Raw genomic sequence first — 20,625 nt, forward strand, 5'->3', positions numbered from 1 at the left:
AAGTTGAGCTTCCAGTTAGATCAGTGGTTTCCCTGGTAAAAGCCAGAAATTAAAGGAGAGCACTGCTTCCTAAGAAGGTGAACAACAACGCTGGGACAAAGCACAAGAGATCCCAGTACTTCATGGAAAGCTAAACAGTCCCTGTGTTTGCACAGAGCTGACTTGAAGTCACTGCACTCCCATACTCAGGCTTGTCTCAGGGGTCTCATCTAAGCAGTGTAAGGAAAAGCAGCCTGCCACACATAAAGACTTCCAGTGAAACAGCAAGTGGAAAGAAAGGGGGAAGAAAGAAGACCCAGATCCTGCAAACCTGTGCACATAGTTGTGAATACATAAGCTGCCCCCCTGGCTTCATAAGGCTGACAGTCCACCCCCTGGGGGCAAAGGGATCCATTCAGGTTCTGCCCACAAAATGTCTCAGCACCTGTCCAGAGAGACTTGTAGGACAGTAAAAGAAAACAGTTGATAATCATTCTGTTCTGTACAATGAACCTACAATTTAAATACTGTCCCTGCAACAAGCTGCACTCTAGTCTCCCCGGTCTGTGTTCAGTGCAGAGGAGAGGAAATGCCAGCCTGTACAGGAAATGCCACCCTATACAGGCTTATTGGACAAGGGCTTGGCAGTCACTTGAGCAGTCATTTGTGTTCCAGGCTAGAAAGGAACTCCTTACTGACTTCTTCCTTTGTGAGGAGAAGGGATAGTGTAGGACACAGAGCAGTCTTTGGTGCTGCCACCCTGCACAGCCCCAGCCTGCTACACTGGATGTCAAGATTGAAGTAGCTGCACTGACCTTGGACCATCTAAATGCAAATTTCTCATTCTGAAAAAAATACTCTCCAAGCCAATTGATAAAACTGGAGCACAGAAAGCAGCTTTAACCTATTGGGAATCCAATCCCAGTTAAAACCAGGCTCAAGTAAAGTGGCTGCTGAGTCTATCACATTGCATATTGGTAAAAGTGACTTAAGTTTTTTATCCTATCCAACAGTCTTAATTTTATGCCTCTGTTAATTCCTTAGCCTGAAAATTCCCAGAACCAGAAATGTCCTAACAGGCTTTTCTGCCCATCTTGAAATGCACTTATTACCTATACATGGAAAAGTAATTTGGTCTTCTGATTTTCAGCAGTGATTGCTGTGTGAAGTGTGGTGACTCTTATCAGAAACTGGCAGGGGTTTATATATGCTAAAAGTTAATCAGTGATTCCTTTCTTCAGGGCAGGACATATCGTTCTTCTGGTTGGGTTAATTTCTTTTTTTCTAAACTAATGCAAAAAAATAGTTTCGTATCCTTTGAAGCACAATTGTACAAACCAGAAATATTGTCAGCCTGGTTTTATGCTTGAGACACAGTCCCACAGAGTGAACAGAAATATTGTGGGTTGGGGCGCTGTACAGTGTATGAAGCAGATCCTCCAGTCTGGTCATGGTACTCTGTGTTAAAATAATGCAAAGGAACAGTGAAGTGTATATAGCTTATCCTGTGAGGAGTTTTCAGTCCTGGACAATCTCCAGGCAATGGGAGGCCATTGTTGGATTCATGCTAATCTGCACCCACTGCCTGATGTGAGGCCGTGCTGTGGAAATACGGATATTCCCAGTTTGAACCATGGTTGGTGTGACTGAAGTCATTTTAGTGGCAAGGGCAGGTGGCAGGAGTTGGGCAAAGGTGTACTAAAAGGCAGAAGGTGGAGAATTGAGGAAGGTTCTGAGGATTCAGAAAGCCCTGGCTACTGCCTCCCATATAACTTTTTCTTGACCATCCCAGAGTATCTGTGTGGGAAGTTAAACCATTTCAGCTAATTTTGATATTTGAAGCTGAGATCTATTTTCAGGTCAAGTTCACCTTTCCCAGATGACATTCCCTTGGAACCTTCCTTGGGTTTCCACTGGTGAACTATGGCTCCAGAGATCAGTAACATTCCATAAAATCAGTTGCCCGAAGGCTCTGATCTAAAGCTTATTTTTCAGGTGGAACCAAGAGCAACCACTGGAAGCATTTCAACTGGAACAGAAAGCAGAAGTCTCTTTTGCTAGAAGATGTTGAAAAGGAGCAGAATTGCTGGCATCCTTACAATTCCCACATCACATAGACAGGAAAAGCGCTATCAATGCAGGCCTTCTTCTGGATCAGCTTCAGGCTCTTTCCCACCCTTCCACCTGCACCGCTAACAGCAGCAGTGATTGATCCAGCCAAGCCGGTGCCGATGCTCCAGGAAGGCGCAGGTTTAAAGCAGGGCAGTGTGACACGGGCAGGAAAAGCCACGTCAGCCGCGCTCGCTAATGAGGTGCTCCTACCAGCCTGAGAGCGGGATGTGCTGTAATTACAAGAGGGCAGCGGAGTGCTGCGGCTGCGGCTGCCCCCGACAGCTCTGCTCCCCTGGAAGAGTAGGGCTGACAGCTCAGGAATGAGAGCAGCAGAGCTGGAGGCAGCTTTCCTGGCAGCTGGCCTGCCTTCACAATGCTCTCGCCCAGACCGTGCTGGTGCACAGGAGCTTTCTGAACAACACATGAAAGCCCACGGCAAGAGGGAAACAAATTTCTCTTCTCTTTGGGAGAAAACAGGACACTCTGGTAATTTGATTTGCCAGGCTCTGCTGTACTATGATGGTGCAGATGAGAGGATGCAGACACATATTCTAGGGCAGCCTACTTTCACATTGAAGCACTGGGAGGTTTCTTATACAAACAATGGCTTTAACAAGAGTATCTTAGTCCTGCCTAACCAAAAGGCTAGTAATTATGAAGCATAGCTTACAAGGTTTGGGGTTTTTTATTCTTAATACAAAAAAAAAACTGATTCAGTTTTTCAAACAAATAGAAATATCACTTCTCTCCAGACCTGAAATGACAGATCTTGTTTTCTTAACTCAGAAATAATGGAGAACAACATCTAGCTGAAGCAAACAGAAGGAGTAAGAACTCTCGCTTGTTTTAAAGGTTTTCAATTCAGACCACTCATGAGTGGGTCCTACTGATCTCAGAGGAAGTTATTTGTCCATGAAAAGGAGGGCTCTATAGACCTTGATTTTCATGTGTTATGCTCTTTAAATGCATTCCCTCAGCTTCCCAAGGAACAGAGGCAGACAGGGTCCAGGGTATGCCTTTGAACTCCTGGGTACTTTATTTGGTATACAGGGCCATGGAGCTGCAGGTAGTTCATTTTGGATAATGCCTACCTGGGCAATCTCCTTTTATTGTTGTATGCTCAGATATCACCATGATCCAAGTCCCTGGGCTGATCAGTGTGAATAGCTAGGAAATACGTGTATAACCTCTCCTGATTATCATGCAGCAGTACTGTGCAGTAGCTTTCCTCCATTTACTTTCTCATTACCTGTTTAATGTTCCTCTGTCTCTCTCCTTTTGAAAGGAAAATCTTGTTGACCTCAATCAGTGTTTCTCCAAACCCCTTCCTCCCCCGCCCCTACCAAGTCCACGCTTCTCCGTCGGCCTTTAATGCTCATTCACCAGGGCAGATTGTCCTTGATCACCTGCTGTCACTCTCCCACCCTGTCTTCCTATGTCAGAACATTTTCTGTGCCAACATACCAAGCTAATCTTCAATACTGACGTCTTACACTCAGGCTAGCAGTGTTAAGCAAGGGCAAGTGTTTGCTTTCAGAAGGCAGCCAGAGAAGCCAGGATGGTTAGTGCCTTCCCTGATTTAATGCCACAAAGTTTTACACTCGGTCTTGCTCTTTGACTTTTGATTTTTCTGTTGTAAAAATGAACATGTGACAAGGGGAGTGGAGGGTCATTATCAAGATGTGTCTGATTTGGTTTTTTTTCCCTGAGGTAGATTTTGCTACTTGGGATCTCTGCTTCCCACACAGAGTCAAACGAACCATAATGCAGTCATTGCAGGCAACAGCAGATCCAGTCGGTGGACCTGCTCTTTCTTGGATCAAAGGCAAGAAGAATCTCTCCATTAATACAGAGAAAAGCTGTCTGCATGTGTCTTGCACCACCTCCACGGCAGCAAACACCAAACTTTTGAAAACCAGCTTTGCACTGCAACATGGAGGCTGTGCTGTTGGTGGAGAGAACAGCTTTCCTTGTGCCACAGAGGCTTTTGGCAGCTCGAGGGAGCTGTGTGGGTTTTGGATAAGCAATCTTTATAATCCTGAAGGGTATTTTGTGTGCAATGGTAGAGAGCTTGAAAAAACCAATATATTTGATGCATGTTCTGTGGCACATGCCAGGAGGAGACTTCCATAAGTATAGGTGTTGCCTCGGACACCTCCAAAAGCAGCTAGGAAGACATTCAAAAAGTATTAAAATATCAGTCAAAAAGGGCACAGGACACCTGGGCTCACCTCTTAACAATTTCACAGTTTCAGATCCCCACAGCTTGGAGAGGTACAAAGCTTGCAACCATAAACACACCTCAACTTGGTGCTAATGAAGACTTCTTCATTGATTTTGCCAGCATAAGAGGGAAAAGGAATGGCTTTTCTGGAGGCTGGAGGTGTACATAGATGCAGAGAGCACACAGATGTGCAGAGTGTATGTTGTCCTCTGTGCTACTCCACAACAGAGGTTTTCCTCTTCTGGTAAAGAATCTGTCCAGGTAGTTTCTGACAAGGAAGATGAAAGAATTCAAGCCTATATATGCCTGGGGCTACTAATAGCTGAAGTTTACTTTGGCCATAGTAACTTTAAACTTGAAAATGTGAATATAGAACTTTTCCTCCTTGATCTCAATGTATATACTCATTTTTCCATTTGCATTTCCCCTGTCCTTTTGAACATTCCTTCACCAGGCACAGGCACAGAAGACCCAGATTCAAACAAGAAGGTTCTGTTTTTACTGGCAGCTCTTGCTTCAGCTTTATAACCTCATTTTTCAGCAGACCAAACTGAGTTTCACCCTTTGCAATACCCCAAACTTCTGAGCATTTCAGAATAGTTGTATCTTATCAGAAAAGCAAACATCAGCTTGTATTACCCACTAATTACCCCAGCCCAAAGCTCCTAGCTACCCAGAACTGAGTTCTCTCTTCCAGTGAACTTGTCATTAACCTCCTAAGTCCCCTTTTAAAGCCCACCAGGTCCCCTGCTGCTGGGCTGGTTTACTCAGCCCACAGCCAAGGACAGCCAGGAAGGTTAATGTTATTCCTCACTTCCTTCAGCTTCCTTGCTGGCACAGCGGGATCCCCACAGCCTCTCACACCACTCGTTCTTGTGCCAAAACTGCTCTTTAGCTTAACTTAAATGGCCCATTTCCCTTCCTGCTACTAACTCCTCTGAATTACTTATGAAGAGCAATAATATAAGCTCTACTGTCTTCTGCTGAGCTAATTACTCTTGAGCTTATTCCCTCATAGGAGGGTGACTGCCCCCAGCCATCACCTTTGACTCCACTCCAGGCTGGCCATGTCTTTCCTGGCTGAGAGTGACTGGTCTAAGGCAGCAGGGATGAGATCTCTCCAGAGATTTCTATGATAGCATTAATAAGCCTTGCTCTCTGTAGGAAGTACCCTGCTTAATAGATTCAGTGGTCACCTCAGTTGCTCATTGTCACCTTGTGACTAATAAAACCAAGACTTACTCCACCTCTGTCATTCACAGCTGATGAACTCAAAGACATTTCCATGATTAATCCTGAAACGTGGAGACTGTCCCTTTGCTAGGGGATAGACTGTCCCTTTGTTAGATGGATTTCCATTTCTACCCCACTGGTCCTCGTGCTCATGCATTATGCCTTCACATAATATCCCAGCCCTCACCATGTTGGCAGGGCCTCCCAATCTGGTGTCAACACTGGGCTGCTCTGCCTCCTGCCTTGCACTTCTACCAGGGGACAGCAGCGTTAAGTCTGATCCCAGAATGACTCCTGTAGATACAAAAATGCTGTTAGCAAGGATTTTCTTGCTGTTTTCTAAGCCCGTGAGAGACTTTTCTCTCTCACAGAAGAGGCAGCAGAGTTCTGTAAACAACCAAGCCACCTGCAACCTTGAAAAGTCTTGTTTATGGTACAGTAGAAAAATATTTTGACAATGGATGTTTTAGGATTTTAGCCAATCACCCCAAGGGGTGGCTGATCCTTTTTCCAATTGGACTATGAAGAAAAAAGTCTATAGAAGAGTTTGTAAAATAATTAAATAAATCAATCTTGCTGCACAATTCCTGCCTGCTGGATCTTCTCCTCCTCCCTATGGCTGTGGGACATGGTGATGCACCCTAGGGCCTAGGCCTGTGGTAATAGACTCCATCATTAATTTCCTTCCTTGCTGATAGTGTTTCCTCCCAGAGCACACACAGCCACTCCCTCTCTGGAGCCAGAAGAACAACTGTCCCAACAACTGTGAACCTCAGCATCATACACAACAGCATGAACACAGCATCTTCTGTAAGTGAAAGAATTTGGCAAAGGCCAGACCAGGTGCCCAGATCTCCCCAGCTGGACTCCAAGCCAGGCTCTGCACTTGCCCTGTCTGGTCAAGTGCCCTGACTTGCTGTCAAACAGACCTGGCTCTGCCCACCATGGCCAGACCCAGTTGCTGAAGCACAGCTCATGCTGTGGTTGTTCTCATCCTCCAGCTTGTCCACTCCTGTAATGGAGCCGCCAGCCCTTGTTGTGCCCTGGTGAGCCAGGTGTGTCTCTTCAGCTTTGGAATACACATGGCACCAGGAGAGCTCAGCGCCAGCTTCTGCTTCACCTGCCTTTCTTCTTATTGACAGAAGAGAAAGGTATCTCAGCCCCAGTAAATTATTCCCTTGGTTTAAAAGAGTGATTTTCAGTGATGTGAAGAGTATTTTTTAAGCAGCCAAGTGAGACATCTGTAGGGACATCCACATTTCTAAAGTATCAATTAAATTAGATTTTGGGAGAGAGGATAGGTTGTTTGTGAGATAGGCTTTAGACTAACTATATAACTTAAAAATTTGTGGGTGTTGAGCATTGCCCCTAATTTTTCTGCAGCTTGCTCGCTTTAGTTCACCGTTAGTGGCAGCACCATGCATTGCTAAGTATCACAGTAATTTGTAATAACTGAGTGCAAGTCTTACCCCTTCATTGTCCACAGAGCTGAAAAAAAAATCTCTATGCATTTTTAGTCTTTCTAAACACTGGTGTCTTTCCTTGCTGTGTTTAAACTGCCTGGCAGTTCATTTGGCCATTGTTGTGTGTGTGTGTGTGTGTGTGTGTGTGTGTGTCTGTCCCTGCGCAGTGTGTGTTATTTCAAAGTTGACATGATGACAAAAGCCACTTAAGCAGCTAATGGCAGCTAATAAGACATCTGCTTTCCCCTGGCTTGCAAGGCAGCGGTCAGATGTGGGCTGGTAATAGGGTGCATTACCTTTAGACTCCGGGTCACTGCTTCACCTCTGATCCTTGTCAAAAGGGACCACAACTTGTTATCTGCCTCTACATCACTAACCCAGGAAAATGCATTGATGCTCTTTCTTTCAGTCCTGTTGACAACTATCTACACCACAATTAGCCAAAGTAGCAAAGACAGACTGGAGTGTGTGGCTTTCTCAGCCTGTGGTGGGGGTCCAGCAGGTCAGTAATGAGGGAGCTCTGGGCAGGCTTGCTGGCTGCATACCTCCAGCACCATATTTTGGTGGTCAGGCATGACCCATATTTTGATATAAATTAAAATAGCAGTAAAACAAAGCGAACTTGCACAGGGTGTAGCTTTTCTATTGCTTTCTGGAGCGCTGCTAATAGAAATCAGTGCCCATTTAATAGAACATATTTTAAGAAAGGGTGGAATAAAGAAAGGAAACTGTAGGATAAAAAGGAGTAATTTTCAGGGGCCTTGGAGTCACAGCATAAAGTGATGGTTCATTGTTTGTCTGCAGTGTGTGCAACCCCGGGCTTTTTGCTGATTTTGGCTGGTTTGTGCTGTATCTGCACATATATCATGCCGAAAATGCCAGCCAGCTGTGCTACATTTGCAATGTAAAACACTATACATTTCATTTTCACTTTCTCTGTGTATCTTAAGATAAGGCATAGGTAAGATTTAAGCCAGGAGTTTTGTTATTAGCATTGCACAATTTCACTAAATAACAGCAATGAAGCTAATAAAATAACTAATAATTAATAACTATCAGGTGATCAGCATTAGCCATTTTCACTACATATAATTATCAGCATCTTTTCCAATTTCAGTTTATCACAATTAACATATTATGCATATAGATCACTGGATTTGTTTGAAGTCTTTATGGATGTCAAAATGTAACCAGAGTTTAATCCCAGTAAAAGGGCATATTGAAGACCTCCATTTGTGCTGATTGAATAATACATTAACCCAAGAGAACAGAAGGTCTGACATCACCACCAGGTAGTTAATGATTATGCTTTCTATTGTCTCCTAATATTATCTTGAAAATGGCCATGTCAGAAGGCCTAGAAATCCCTCAGAGCACCTTATGCTTTTTTATTTTCAAGTGTTCTATTGTAGTACATGACCAGAGAGAGAAATATGAATTAAGTAAATGTATTTTTATTTTTATTAGATGTAAAAAAATAGGGCCAAAATCTGCATTTTGTTTAGTCAGTTCTCAGTCAGGCAAATCTCCAAATACTTCCAGGCTGAGGTCTTGCTGGAGAAATTATTTCAGAGCAAAGCAGCACCAAGCAGACTGAACTATCCCACCAACAGCAGAAAGATACTTATTTCAGGAGGGTATCCCATGGGCTTTTGTGGGAAGAGCACAGGAAGAGCCACTCAGGCTTCCCACTGGACCCCTGCCCTGGCAGGGTCACAGCAGATGCCTGGGGAGGGATACCAGCAAAGGGCAAACAAGAGTCTTTCTGCTCCTTTAGTGATGGGCAAACAGAGACCTCCAGAAAAAAGGTATCTGAACTCCACCAACCTACATGTGAATGTTGTTCAGTCTTACTGGTGCAGAAAGACTTTATGGCCTTGAAGTTCAGGGCTGCGGAATCAATCCATCTTCTTAAACCAGGGTAGATTTTTAGCTGACAGCATTGATATATATTTGGGTTTGTGAGACTCTTTAGAGGGGTTAGATGCTGGACGCCCTGGCTGCAGCAAGGCTCTGCTGGGATGTGGGAACATGGCAGAAGGATGCCCAGGGTGTGGAATAAAGACAGTAGAGAGGCTGGAGGGGCACAGGGCCTGGAGCAGCTGTAATGTGATGCAGCAGAGCCAGGCAGGCACGGGCATGGGTGAGCAAGGAGAAGGCAGGACCTTTCAGGGAAGAGAAGATGCCAGCACATTACAATGGCACATCTTTGGCTCAGCCACTTCTGCAGAATCTAAGCTGTTATTTAATTGGGGTGCTTAAAAAAATGGATTTAGTTTGATAAAGTGATGATTAATCTTCATTATACTCCTCTGTGATCACCATAGCAAAAAGCTGCACTTGTATGTCTGCTTATCATCTCTTCTGAAAATCTTACTGGTAAAGAAAGACTTGATGGATGATTAGATTTTTGTCATCAAATCCCAATTTTGTTTACATGCAAAAAAAGAGAAGGCTTCACTTTTGAGGGAAAAGAGAAATAAAAGGAAGCACAATAGCTGGGCAGTTATCTCTGACATTCATGTAATGCAGTGGATGTCCTTATGTTACATTTATGTGAGAGAAAAAGAAAAGCATCGATTGAAAAAGGTTACAGGAGTTCTTCAGGCATGAAGTCATCTCCAGGCAGCACAGTCACTGCAGTTTATAAACAGGTTCTGCTCTCACCCACTGCATTCACAGACTTAGGGCACCATTTAACCCATTCGCTTGCTGACACTTCTTTAATACCCAGCTTTGATCTTCCTTTCCAACAGTAGCACTAAACCTGGAAATGAAGCCAATTGCTGATTTTAGGAAAGATGTTTGCAGCCCCTGCCCTTGCCATCCTGTCTTCCACAGAGGAAAAGGGCACTGCACTGAGGAGCTGGGCATTGGCATGGGGAACTTTGTCTCCAGTTTGCTGGGGAAGTGCAGCCGGCACTCAAGAGGGGTCTTCTTCTCTCATCCCTAGGCACGGCTTTCTGTGAAACTGGGAAGTCAGACAGATGGACACAGGATGCAGATGCAGGCAGAAATGGCAGGGTGACGCCCACCACTTAAACTCTGTAGCAGTTTTAAGTCTGTGAAGAAGAAAATCCAAAGCCTTTCCTTAAATAATCATTACACGAGCATCTATTTCAGTAGCAGTCACTTTGCTTTTTGTTTATCTCTGGTTTCTAAGCACTGGGATTGACTCATGGCATTTCTTGAGGTTCCTTTTATTTCTACAGGCGTGGCACCTACAATATTATCTTCATTCAGCTCAGAGCATGTCACCCTGCAAAAAGCTGTGCGGACATCCTCACAGTCCCTAGGTTTGGCAGATCTTGCACAGTGAAGGTTTCTGAAGATGCAAGTCCATATACAGAGGCATACCCAAAGAGCTGTGAAAAAAATGGCAATATATGGATAGAAAACCATGGCACAGAGGTGGAGGCTTCTCTGTTTGCATGCCCCTGTGTGCTGTCTAACTTGTCTGAGGTGGCCTGGGTCGTCAGGTGGTCCCACTTCATGGCTTTCTGTGGAAAACAGCTGGTTTTTAGAGAATGCAACACTCCTGAGTGAGGGTGGCCATGTAACAGTGCTGGAGCTGCTCCTGCGGTATCTTGGTGTTGGCATGGGTTTCCCAAGAGCACAAAAGGTAGGAGTGGAGCTGCCTCCTCTTGACTCCTAGTCATAGTCTGTGCTTGCAGATGAAATTGTCTCTGTCACAAGATATAAAAGATGCATGACAACACTAGCATCTTCCAGCTTATTTAACTGATTACGAGTCTAAAAGAAACGGTAACCATGTAAACACAGGCTTTTACATGGCACATAGGCAACACAGAGACAACTTACCCCCCCAGGCAGGTAACAATGAATGCATGAAATGTCACAGGCCCATGAAGTTGTCTAAGTTCAAATGGTCCTTAGTGTCTCTCACAATATTATTTTGCAGTGTGTGATGAAGCATTACTTGACCAGAATGACCACAGGCCTGCCTGCAGATGTGGGAGCACTTCCAGCCATAACAGCTTCCCTTTCAGAGACATGTCTTCTGTGCAATTTTATTTGAGATAGAATCTGGGAAAGAAAACCTTTTAACCCTCACATCCAAAAGGAAAATAATATACAGTGCAATGTGTAAAGCTGTGTTCAGCTGGAGTTGTATAACATAGCATTGCTACTGCAGAAAGCAGCACAGGTATTTATTGCTGCATTATTTGAACCCAGATGTCTTCATAATTTTATTGAAAAATCTTATTTATTCCCTCTTACAGGGTGCTGTTTTTCCACGGTCTTACAAATGCATTCCTAATTCTCTCTTCCTCTTTCATTCCTGAATTGAGTACATCACCTTCCACTTGCTGAAATTAAAGATGTGTAACACTTCTCCTTCGCATGCCCTGGACAGCCTACTCCTGTCTTCTTTAATTCCAAGAATTCTCCTTTTTTTTTTTTTTTTTCCAAGGAAATACCCAGGTTCCAGGGAAATTCTTTGTGAAGCTCGTGATTATGAGTGAGGGTGGCAGGACTGTGTCTAATGACTCACAGGTGCAAAGCTGTACAGCCATGGAAAACTGCTTAAAAGCCGCTTGTGTGCCTGTGTGAGAAAGTCTGGAGCGGAACACTCCTCCGACCCCGCAGTTAAGAACTCGCGGTGGAGCTTTGCGAGTCTGTCAAGAGGTGGAACAAAAGCCCGGGGGGATGCGCAGGGACCTGCTCCCTCTCCTGGTAACAAGGGCAAAGCGTCGGCTCAGTGAGCCCCTTGCCTGCCCCTTCTCCTGCCCCTTCTCCTGCCCCTGCCCGCCCAGCCCTGCTCCCCGGGGACCCCCGGAGGCGGCGTGGGGAAAGAGGGAGGTGACGAAAGCAGAGACGAAAGAAATGAGGTGCTGGAGCGTGTCCAGGGAAGAGCAACGAAGCTGGCGAAGGGTCTGGAGCACAATCCTATGCCGATTAGCTGAGGGAACTGGGACTGTTTAGCCTGGAGAAAAGGAGGCTCAGAGGGGACCTTATGACTGTCCATAACTACCTGAAAGGAGGCTGTAGCCAGGTGAGAGTTGGTCTCATCTGCCAAATAACAAGCAGTAGGACAAGTAGTGATAGGACAAGGGGAATTGGCTTTAAACTGGCAGATGGTAGATTTAGATTGGATATTAGGAAGAAATTCTTTACTGTGAGGGTGGTGAGGCACTGGAACAGGTTTCCCAGAGAAGTTGTAGGTGCCCCATCCCTGGCAGTGTCCAAGGCCAGGTTGGATGGGGCTCTGAGCAACCTGGTCTGGTGGAAGACGTCCCTGTCCATGGCAGAGGGGTTGGAACTGTATGATCTTTGAGGCTCCTCCAACCCAAACCATTCTACACTTCTATGAATTCCACACACACATAACGATCACAACACTACATTCAGTCACTTCTAGAACAGCTGCTGCTTTAGTATCTGAATTTGAGGGGAGTAACTATCAACCAGACAAAGATTTATTACCACAAACACTCTAAGGAACAATTCAGATAAATTCCAAAAATTAGAGAGACAAAAGTAGCTGCAAGAACAACAAGGAAATATTCAGTCTTGTAGCTGTAACGATGCAATGCATAACAAGAGCCAAGGTATGTAAAAGTGAAACCGTACACTAAAAATAATAAAAAGCAAACACCAAAACGATCTATTTGGGGGAAGATAGCTGTGGCTCTGCAAACCTTCTGGACAAAGCCACAGCAGTCTTCAGGAGATCTTGTGGTGCCTCAGTGAGCTCCTGTACTCCTCGGGAATGCTCACACACTTGGGCACCTAATGGGCATCTCACATGTAATGCTGCCTGCTCCACACGTGGGCAAAACATCTGTCTGAAGTCTGTGCACCTGGCCTCTTCACTGGCTGCCCAACTCCTGGCCAGAGCTTTCTTGGAGACATACAAGTGAAAGACTTCTTGGGAAATAGACGCACTGTACTTTTCATATAAAAATGGGTGTTGCTAATTTTCAGAAATACCACTCAAAGATGATTCTTATTCATGAATTTTAGTACAGCAGGCTGACTTCTCTCTTGGTTGTAATGTGTTAAAGATGATATGGCTGACTTGCTACCATAACAGTGTGTCGAAATATGTTATCACGGTAAGAAATAGAAAACAGTTTCTTGTTGAGACCTATGTTCAGCATTCTAACTGCATTTGGCAAAGCACTCAAATGTTTGTTTAAAATTATATTTATGTCCCACTGATTTCAGTGGGACTGAAATAAATCCCAAATGCTTCACTTAGCTGAGAATTCAGGCTTAGTTTCGTAAACAACCCCCACCACTATTGAATTCAGTGGAAATTCAGGGAACTTGTTGACCAGTAGGAAAAATAATATTTTATGAGGTATGATCTTAATGAAAAAATTATGTCTTCTTTCTGTCATGAGTGCAAGAGAGAAGCACAAGGCCATAATAAGTTTAGTTGAATAAAAGAGCAGCACACTGGGATGCGGGGGCATATTAGGAAAGTTTTGTACATCACTAATATGTGATGTTACCATAAGATGCAATTTCTGTAGGCTGGGAGATGATCTGTTAAAAGAGGAAAATGAATAAATAGAGCAAAGAAAGCATGAGCGTTGGTTTGGTATGATGTATTTAGTAGTAGTAGTTGCATGTTACTAAGTACATAAATTCAGAAATCATTCGGAAAATGAGATTAATGAGATACCTTTCTGAGAGCTAAGGGACTGGAAGTTAAATGCTCCTAATTTGTTCCTTGGCCTAGCAGGCTGCAGGCAGCTGTATCGTGTGTATTTACTTACAGGTAATCTTTTTTTTTTTTTTAAAGGAGATAACCACCATTGTTATTCAGCCCTGGTCATTTCCTCCACAGATCCTGGTTCTGCTGGATGGTTTTTGCACTTTGAACTAATGTCTGGAAGGAACTCAGCTGCAACCACAGTTTTTATTGTACTGATGGCATCAGGCTGGACAGGAACCATGACACCAATGTTTGCCCTAGAGCCATCCTGAGGCACTTTCTTTCTATTTTGGACTGACCTGTTATGACTATGCCTGTGCACATCCCAGTTTGGAAAGGAGAGTTCAATGTGACAAGACACCAGGAAGATATTCTGAGTGCAATCCCACCTCTAAGGATCTCTACTGCCTTGATTTTTATAATTTGTACTGTGGAGCTATGAGAAAGTATGGACAAGAGCCTTAACTTACATGTGAAAGATACATTATGAAACTGAGTAAATGTTTGATTTGAGGAATAGAAGTTGTTCATCTCTAGAGATCACTAGGTAAAGGTAACAAACAGAAAAGAAAACAGCAAGACTCTGTTCTGTATTTTTCTATTATTTTACCATTCCCATGCATGGCAGTTATATGCCAGTTAATAGATGGGATCGTTTTTGTTTCTGTTCCTGTCTCTCTATAATATCAATTAAAAACTTTGCCTGGATTGATCATAACAGGTGATCCCCAGATCATGAAATGAGTCTATGTCACAAAAAAAGGGCAGCAAGGTTCAAGTGGTTGTGAGTTTATGGGAAATGATCTGTCACGTACTCAGGTCCCCAGGACTGCAGACCTACGTAGTGTAAAACTGCCATCAAGGCTAGTCTTTAATGGCCAGCCTGATTTTGGGATTTGGATGAACTGGTGGTGGAGATATAAACAAGGGAATGTTACGAGTTACATTTCACAATGTGCTTTCACCTGAAACAACGGCAGAAAGCCTTGGGACTGGCTGTCCTTTCGTGCTTTGGGCAGGATGATCATCCCTGCAGCCACCCAGAAGTCACCAGCCTAAACCCTGCCATTGGTCTGCTGAGCCAGAGAAGGAGGGTGACCAAAGGGGCCTTTATTAGCATTAGCACCACCTGATACAGTATATCTCCTCTGGGGCAGAATGAGGAAGATGCCTCAGACCGTGACCACCACAGCTGTATGCAGCTGTATCCAGCTGTATCCATCCCATAAACCCCAGTGAAGAGCAGGGCCAGAGGGAAACACAAATCCTTCAACAACCTGAGCCACGCATTCTCTGTGCACAGCCACCGAGTTCTTCATTCCCCAGTGCTATCGGTCACAAAAATAGCCATCCTGATTCGAAGAGCTGCCACCTCTGGCTATGTACAGGCTGCTCTGTGTGTGCTTCAACACCGAGCTCTCCACACACATTAATATCCCATTGTGTCATGCAAGGCAGTGTCAGCATTGCCTGCTGGTTAAAGAACACAGCCCACAGGGGAGGGCCACGGCCCTGAGAACGGCGATTCACTTGCTTTGTTGCCTCAGAATAACAGGCTTGTGAAACCAGTAGGACTTGTCGTGGCTATGTCCCCGTGTGCCACCGTGGCTGTGGGATGCAGCCCGTGCGCTTTGCAGGAGAGCAGCCACCGTGCTACACGTGTGTGAAAACTGCAGTCACCGTCAGAGAGCAACCGGAGGAAGCTCGGATGTCTTCTTGTGAATGAAGCTTATGTCCTGGTGACCCACCTCAAGCAGAGGGGGAAGAGAGGGAATGTTACTAAATATGCATTCCCAGAAGCAAACAGAGTGCAAGCTCGTCGTTCTCTACAGAATGCACATGCGTAGAGTGGCCCAGAAAGCACCAGACGCTGCTTGTTAAAAATTGGCATCTCTTCAACACAGCTACCAGTGATTTTTCTGTAAAACACATTAAGATTCAGTATAAATGCCTTTATGGATTTCACACCACATTAAAAGGAGTGAGTGATTGACTACATTCCCAGTAGCTTATTTTTCATCCTTTGACAGCTGTTAACCAGACAGAAGCATTATTAGTTCAATTTCTCATGCTGTAAAAATATTTGGATATAGGAATTTGGCCAAATTTTTCCTTCTTGTTTCTGGTTTCCTATGAGAGTTGGTTGGATTGTTTTGACAAATCCAAGAGTGTAGCTAGCACAGCATCTTAGTGCAAATGCTGGTTTTAGAGCCAAGCCTCCAGGTTTGCTAAGCAGATTTGAAGCTCAAGGTAAAGAGACACAAGCTCCAATTACAGCACTCCTAGGCAAAGTTTCAGGGTCATCAGGGCTTGAATATGGTTATGCTCTTCACAAAAATAAGTGCTGCTTATGGGGTGTGGGGTGTCTGGTTCAAAAGAAGGATCTCCCTGACACAGTCAATAGAGGGCATATAAAAAACTGATACTGAATGCTAATGCTGATTTGAATCTGTTTTTATCTTGTATAGACTACAGACAGGAGAATTTCCTTCCTGTCCATCAATCTCTTCAGTCTATTAAAACTTCTTTATTAAAACTTCTTTAATAAAACTTATAAAACTTCTATTTTATTTGTGTGTCTTCTGGAATCTGCCATCCCTCAAGGCAAACTCCTTTGCAATCAAGTGTTGAAGTTCTTACAGTGTAAAGTATGGAAAGAAAAGAATTTCCCAAATGCCTCAATACCACTGGCAGAGTTTATAGCATCTGCTATGGCCCCCAGGGAATTTACACTACCCAGGCATTATTCATCATTTCAAGCAAAATGACTGTGCAAAGCAAGGTGATACTTACACAGCACTGAAGTGAATGAACCGCTCTGCATTTAATTCAGAGGAGCCAACAGCAGAGCCTGAATGTTTCTGAGATGTTCAGGTGTCACAGACAATCCCACTTCTCTCCCTCAGGCTCAGGGCTCCACCAGTTCTGTGACAGGAAACCAAGGGACTTGGTAAATCACAACCATATCTGAAAGAATTCCTCATGTTCTGGGAAGCAAACACTTGAACCCTTCTCAGTATAGTCATCTGAATATGAATTACACAAGTTCACAGAGCATACAGAGAGAAAGTTTTGGACCTAGTATAGATGAAATTGTAACACCTACTTTCCTGGAATATGGTTATTTTCAAATCAAGTCTGCACTTTGAAATGTAAATATTATAGGTCAAAGCTAAATTACAAAGTAAGTTCTGTTTTTCAAATGTTTAAATCTTTTTAATTTTTTTAGTAGGCATACTGGAGACAGGCATATTGAAGGAGTGTAAAGCATTTACTGGTGAGCAGCATAAAATAGCTACTGCAACTCAAATCTGCAATTTTAGCATTCTTAAACAACACTAAGTACTTGTTTCTTGTTCCAACTAAATATTTATGATTGTATATGCAGATATATAATGTTCTAAGTAAGTTAGTGGCAGAGAAAATGTACATTTACCTTCCCCTCAGCTTTGAGCCAAGTTAAGTTATATGATTCATGGGTTTTCTTTCCACACCATGGGAAATGTCAGAAAGAAAATTCTTCCTTGTAGCTAAAAATCCTGGAGGAGCCTCATGAAATGAGCAAACAACAACCAACCAAGGAGAAAACAAAGTTGTCATGTCCACTTCAATCATAAAGAATATGTTCACCCTGCAGAGCATTTACATTTCCATTTGCTAGATCAGGAAAGGGGTTCTGTTTTTTCAGGAGTTTCAGAAAAAGTAACATCTCATTCTGAGGCTCCCTGCTTGCCCAAAGGCTTTCTGCCAGACTCCAACATGCACAGGACACAGCTACGTCAGGCAGGACAGGGAAGGTGTCCCTGAACAATCACCAACTCTCACAAATAACAAGCGATGGGACAGGAGAAGGTGGCCTCAAGCTGTGCCAGAGAAGGTTTAGATTTAGACTATTACTTCACTGAAAAATTGCTTCACTGAAAGGGTTGTCAAGCCCTGGAACAGAATGCTCAGGAAAGCCCTGGAGTCTCCAGTCCCTGGAAGTGTTCAAAAAAAGTGTAGGTGTATCACTTAGGGACATGGTTTAGTGGTGAACAGAGTGGTGCCGGGTTAATGGTTGGACTCGATGATCTTGGAGGTCTTTTCCAGCCTACATGATCCTGCAACTCTGTGATTCTAAAGAGTGGGCCCAGAGCACAGAGCAAGAAAGCAGCATTAGTGCACCTAGCCCAGTCTGACTGACCCGTGCAAAACCAAGCTGAATAAATCCCAGAATAGGGCTGCATGACAAAAATTTTGAGCTACGTGACAACCCTGTGGCTGGGAGCTGAGAGGGAACCTGTGTCCATCAGAGTCCATTCCTGTACATCACTTGCTGGGAGCCAGCTGTGGTGCCCAACAGTATTGATGGGTCTCCTCTCCCTGCACAACTCACTTTCTTCTTTGCATCTGCCCCACCCAACAAGGGCACTGTGGAGTAGTGAACAAGGTCACACAGCAAAGTCACTACTGCCAAACTCTATGTATAAGGCATTAGGCCCATTACTCACATGATTAAGAGAGAAATCTACTTTTATTTTCCTAGGCTTATTCATATAATTAATTAATATCTCAATCAGCCAAGAACAGGCAAAGACATAACAGTATTTCAGTGCATTCCTTGGGGAAACACTGCACAGAGACAGCACAATTAATTTAGACAAGATCCATTTAAATAGCAAGTTAATTTTAATGGCTAGAAGTAGACAGGAGAACCATTTTTCAGAAAATTTTTCTTACCAAGAAAGTAAAAATTCCTTTTCCCTTACCTGTTGTCTGTCTCCATTGAACATGCTTTTGTTTGAAGGCAAAGACAAGCAGAAAGCACAGCAAAACCTCTGTTGAATTTCTGCAGATTTCTGGGGCATTCAGGCCAGGTAATAGAGCAACTCATTGCTGCTTTACTGGGTAAGCAAATTCGTCCCCCAGCTCATCTACACATTGAAACCATATCAAAGCCTGAAATTACACAATGTCTGGCTTAACTATATTAAAATCAGTTCTGTTATGTCCTCCCAGTATTAGAAATACATCTTGTCAGAGCTAAGTCAATTAATTAATTAGATATTTTTTTGCCTGTCTTGCAGTGATCTGACCGAACATGGGTGGGGGGGAAATAGCAAATAATCCTCATTCAGTTTGTAAGCAAACTAGGTTACTGTAAAGTTGTCCTTGTCACAGAGTGCCAAAGTGCAGTATGCAATTCTCGCCTCCTTGTGGGTTGCCATCTGCCATTGCACCTCCCTCTCCTTCCTCTGGCTCCCTGTTGGGGTAAAGTTGATGTCAGAGGCTTTGGCAAGCAGTGGGGAAAAAAAAAAAATCCAAATACTGTGAGTTCTCTACAGGCCAGTGCAGTCTGTTTCTAATATTGCTTCAGTCTGTGCCTTCAGGAAATGAAATTAAACAGAGCTTGTGCTGCTCTCGGGCTCAGTCCCTGAATCACTGTAAAAAAAGTGCACTGGAGAGCCTCTGCTCAGCCCAGGAGATGGGATTGCTGCAGGGAAATGTCCTGTGTTCTTGCACCACACTGCAGCACTCAGTGACTATACCCCACGCTAGTGAAGCTGGGCTTTTAAAGTTTGAACCACCCATCCCCGGGCATTTAAAAAGTGCTTCCAGTGTTTGATTTCAACAACTGCATCTCTTAACAGGTCATGGGAGGCTCTTTCTTGCAGTGTGAAGTTCTTCTGCCTGTGTTTGCACAGGTCATTCATTACACTACAGCACAGATTAGGCTCCACTCAAGGAAAATCTCACTTGGAAATCATAAGGCAAAATGGGATCTGCTGATCACCATGCAACAACCAACAAGTCAGGCCTGGAGAAGATACCTGCTTTCTACCTCCACAGTTAGCTTGCAACCCAGGCTGCTTTTGCGGCATGAAATTAAAGTCCTGAGTGTTACTGATCAAGATCACACATTCTCTGAAAAACAAAGAAGATATCAATAACTGTTTTCTGCCATAGCTGACCCCAAATATGTTGTTTATATGAAAGGAAAATTCACTGACCACAAATAAAGAAGATGCCTCTGTTTGCCCAGGAAATCTCTCCTGTAGCCATCTCAAACCCTCTTTTACATCCAAATGTGTATTTGCTTTCCTGGCTTTTTTAGGAAAAAGAAGCAGGACACAGTGTAAGCTTACTAGTTTATGAAGTGTTCGTTATAATTCAATTTTATGCTTGTGCAAGATGGAGCTTGAACTTTTTGGGCAAGATTTGATCTGTAAAGACCATGACTTTCGTGTCAAATACAAGGTCTGAATGTTGGGCAAAAGGAATGTTCAGGAGAAGCTCTTTTATGTATGTGGCTCCATCATTTCATTCTCACATCACAGTGTAACTGAGGAAAAAGAAGTCCAATGAGTTTTTAGGTAACTCTTGTTATAACCTATATTTTATTCTATTTTAAGTTTGTAAAAATGTAATTTTAAATGAAATAGCCATGTCTGGCTCTTTGGAGTTAAGCAGGCAATTAATAGAAACCAGTGCAATCTAAGCACCCTGACTCACATTCCCAGAGGCAAAGAGCTACTGTGGCTTAGGATGCTCTATTTTGCAGATTAGTTCTCTCACAGCAGTGTCAGCAATAAAATGTTTGCACCTCAGCCACAGCGATGCCAGACCAGACGTATCACTGAAAATTCATCTTCATCAGAGGTTTAAACCAGTATGCCTGCACCAGACTGGGAACAAATGTTTTCCTCTTCTAGCTCCTCTACAGAAATGTTATTTCTAGGAAGTGGGGGAAGGATGACATCTGGGGATAGCTGCACTGGATTCGTCAGAGCTTCTCTCTAGGTGCTGTGCAGTCGACGGCTGCAGGACTGGGTGTCAGCATCCATCGCAAGATGTTTCCTCAGGTCCCTGCTCGATATTTCTGTCAGAGCCAGGATTAACAAAGAAAGGAAAGTTTTTTCTCCAAGGTTCACTGAATGACTGTTCAT

General features: G+C 43.8%; 2 long non-coding RNA genes across 2 annotated transcripts in view; one reads left to right on the plus strand and one right to left on the minus strand.

The window, feature by feature from the left end:
- The window catches only part of LOC116451280, a 46,916-nt gene extending 30,720 nt beyond the window's left edge, over positions 1 to 16,196 (plus strand). The window contains exon 3 of the long non-coding RNA XR_004243163.1: positions 13,787 to 16,196. This is a non-coding gene — a long non-coding RNA (uncharacterized LOC116451280). The remainder of the gene's footprint in view (positions 1 to 13,786) is intronic.
- On the minus strand, positions 15,533 to 18,863 carry LOC116451291. Its single transcript, XR_004243166.1, has 3 exons — positions 18,448 to 18,863; positions 16,493 to 16,624; positions 15,533 to 15,618 (listed from the first exon to the last, which is right to left on the minus strand). It is a non-coding gene; the product is annotated as an uncharacterized LOC116451291 (long non-coding RNA).
- Positions 18,864 to 20,625: the final 1,762 nt, after the last annotated feature.

Source organism: Corvus moneduloides, chromosome 1, assembly GCF_009650955.1.
Source record: "Corvus moneduloides isolate bCorMon1 chromosome 1, bCorMon1.pri, whole genome shotgun sequence".
In the NCBI taxonomy this organism is placed as follows: domain Eukaryota; kingdom Metazoa; phylum Chordata; class Aves; order Passeriformes; family Corvidae; genus Corvus; species Corvus moneduloides.